Here is a 3,718-nt window from a genome sequence, read left to right as displayed (position 1 = left end):
CCAGGTAGACCCAACTCACACATCAACCCCACACCCACCCCCGAAAATATCATCAAAGACCAGCTGATATTCAGTCTAGTTTAACAGTTAAGAGATCCAGTTCTGAGAGCCCAATGGCCTGGCTCTGCCACTTCCTGGCTGTGTGACTGTGGGCCAGTAGTTTACCATCTCTTCTTCTTGGTCCTCTCATTTGTTTAAGAAAGTATTGATTTCATATACTTGTGAGGATGAAGTAACACAGAGGAACTGCTGACATGCACTAAGCCCTTGATGTATGTTATTATTATATTATTATGATGATGTCAGTTGTTACTGTTATGATGATCATGATTCAAGGCAGCCCTCAGGACTCTGACCCTCACTTTCACCCTCTCTGGCTCCTAGTGCTTATAGAACACGTATCTGGAGACTCCGGACTGCTGACATCTATCCTGCCGTTATCCACTCTGGATTTGGAATCAATGTACTTGTCCCCAGGACTTGGAGCCCAGCATTCCCCTATAGGTCCTGGCTGAGTCAGCCCCTCAGGCCCCCGTGTCCCGTGTGTCCCCAGGTAGGACCAGCCCTGACCCCACACTACCCCCGTCCCTTCCAGACTCGCCTCCAGCCTGCCACCCCTCTCCGCTCTCATCCGTGGGGGGACGAGGGGGGGGACGAGGGAGGGGACGTGTGCCCTGGCAGCGCTGGCTATGCTGAGCCTTGTTTGTGTATTTCCACCTTCACGCTTCAGTGGCTGTTGCCCCTGACTCATCAGTTAGTTAACAAGCTCCAGAACCATGCCTCTTCCCTGTGACACTTCATCAAACAGCCCATCTAGGCTGCGAGGGTGCGGGCTCCATGGGGATGTTTCCGTGGGAGAAGTTTGTTGTCTGTTTTTCGATGCAGCTGCCCTCCCTTTCTCATTGCACCGAGAGCATCTCAAGGGCAAAGTCTCTGTCTCTTCTTTCTTTTGCAGTTTCTGAATATGGGTGGAGAATTTTGCTTTTCACAGCAAGGAGTCATGAGCCGTCTGGCTGGCTGATGGGGAAGGTGATTATTTTTAACAATAATAGTAGCTCACACTTACTGAGCACTTACTATGAACCAGGAAGTCTGCAAAGCACTTTCTGTGCATTAACTTATAGAATTTTTACAATAATGCTGGGAGGGCAGGTGCTTTTTTAAATTACTGTTTTACAAATAAAGAGACTGCGGCTTAGAGAATGACTTGCCCAAGTCACGCAACTAGTAAGTAACCAAGGCAGGATTTCACCCCAGCCTTTCTGACTCCAAAACCGTGCCAGATCTGTGCTTCTCAAACTCTGGGGGACACAAAATCACTTAAAGACCTTGTTAAAGTGTAGCTTCTGGGTTGAGACCTAAGATTTAGCATTTCCAAGAAGCCCTCACAGGATGGTGACGCTGCTGGTTTGAGTATACACTTTAAGTAACAGAGATCGAAATTGTACTATATTCCCTCCTGGTATGTTAGGTTGACAACAGGATGTTCACTTAAGTTCTTTCCTGGAAGGAATTTCCTGAAACAGAGTCATGGAAAGGGTTCGTGGCTAGGAGTCCTGGGTTTGAACTCCAGCAGCTATTTAGTTATCATGATCTCAGGCAACTTCCATTCTTAGAAACTCAGCTTCCTCATGGGCAGCATGAGGCTAATTGTACCACCTGATGAATGATGATGTGATAATGTCCCTGAGACAGGGCTCTGTAGACTGTCCAGAAAGGATGGTTATTCAAGGAAGAAAAACCAAAAGAATATTTTTACTAATAACAACTCCCACTTGAATGGATCGTGGGCAGAGTCATCCAAGTTTTCATTCATTCCCCAAATTTTTTTTTATTTTTTTTGCCATCTGATGATCAAAGGTTAAGAGATTCATCAGTGTTTCATTGCACTAATTAGGAGCTTTCACTACCTCAGTATCTGAGTCCTATAGAACCCTCGGTGAAGTGTGGTTTTATACCTACAGACTGATTCTCCCAAGCCCCTTCCATCTTTGGCATAATAGATGAAACAGGAAAATAGCCTGGGTCCAAAAAAAACCGAGATCACAAGGAGAGCTTGCCTGAGCAGGAATGCTGAGCAAAGCTGACACCCACCACTGCATTCCCAGCCATGGACATCCAGCGTGGAGGGCAAGAGATGCCTGGGATAGACATTGCTGGTCTGACCAGCTGACAGATTAATGGGATTTTATGTACTTCTCTTTCAGTCTCTTAATTTGTCCTCTGTAAGAAACTAGATACAGGCGGTTCGTGATGGCTACAACTTCTTTGCTGCTCCTCCCATTAAGAGATGGAGACCTAGTTTTCCTCCCCTTGAATATAAGCTGGCCTTGAGGCTTGGTTTATAATAACCAACAGAATATGGCAAAAGTGGTGTTCTGGGGTTTCCAAACTCAGGCCTTAAAAAGAAGACTGACAGGGCTTCCCTGGTGGTGCAGTGGTTGAGGGTCCTCCTGCCGATGCAGGGGACACGGGTTCGTGCCCCGGTCCGGGAGGATCCCACATGCTGCGGAGCGGCTGGGCCCGTGAGCTATGGCCGCTGAGCCTGCGCGTCTGGAGCCTGTGCTCCGCAACGGGAGAGGCCACAACAGTGAGAGGCCCGCGTACCGAAAAAAAAAAAAAAAAAAAAAAAGAAGACTGACAGCTTCTGCCTTCTCCTTCTTGGAAGCCAGCTGCATACTCTAAAGGAGCTTCAGCCAGACTAGTGAAGGGTACGAAGCCAAGGCGTGGAGAGAGGCCCTGAGGGTGAGAGGCTGCCTTGAGCAGTGTAGCTCAGCCAAGATTCCAGTGGAAGGCAGGTCATGAGTGCCCTCAGTTACACCATGTGGAGCAAAAGAACCACCCAGCTGAGCCCAGTCAACCCACAGGATTTTGAAATATAATACATTACTGTTGCTTTAAGCCCCTACGTTTGGGGATGGCTAGTTGTACAACCACTTATAACTAAAACATTGGACATTTCTTGAATCTAAATTTTTTTCTAATCGTCCTTTCTATTTATACATCCAGCAAATATTTCCTATGTGTTAGGCCTGTGGCTCTCAGTGTGATCCCCTAAGCAGCGGCATCACTGGGAAACTTGTTAGAAGTGCAAATTCTGAGCTCCACCCCAATCTACTCCATCAGAAATTCTGGGGTGGGACCCAGCAACCTGAATTAAGGAGCCTTTCAGGTAATACAACACTCAAATTTAAGGACCACTGGGCTAAGTCAATGGATCTCTACCCTACCTATGCATCTTAATCATCTGTGAAATTTAAAAATCTATACTTGCTCAGGGCTTACTTACCCCCTGACCTACTGAATCAGGTAAGGCCTAGGTGTATGTGATGCTTGAAGAGTTCCATACGGATTCTGTTGTGTAACCATGTACCATGGAGGAATGAAAGATGACCCTCATGAAGTTGGGCCCTGGAGACCAAGGCTTCTCAAACTTTAATGCATAAATGATTTACCTGAAGCTTTGGTAAAAGTGCAGACTCTGATTCAGTAGATCTGGGATGGGGCCTGAGGTTAGGCATTTCTAATAAACTCTCACGTGAGGCTGCAAACTTCACTTGGAATAGCAAAGCTCTAGGGAGTCACCAGCTTCTCTGACGGGTAAATGGCTTAAAAGACAGTTTTTTTGTTTGTTTTTTTTTTTGCAGTACGCGGGCCTCTCACTGTTGTGGCCTCTCCCGTTGCAGAGCACAGGCTCTGGACGCGCAGGCTTAGCGGC

This window comes from Leucopleurus acutus (genome assembly GCF_964270905.1).
Source record: "Leucopleurus acutus genome assembly, chromosome: 3".
In the NCBI taxonomy this organism is placed as follows: domain Eukaryota; kingdom Metazoa; phylum Chordata; class Mammalia; order Artiodactyla; family Delphinidae; genus Leucopleurus; species Leucopleurus acutus.
The sequence above is the reverse complement of the archived record's forward strand: the minus strand, read 5'-3'. Positions refer to the sequence as shown.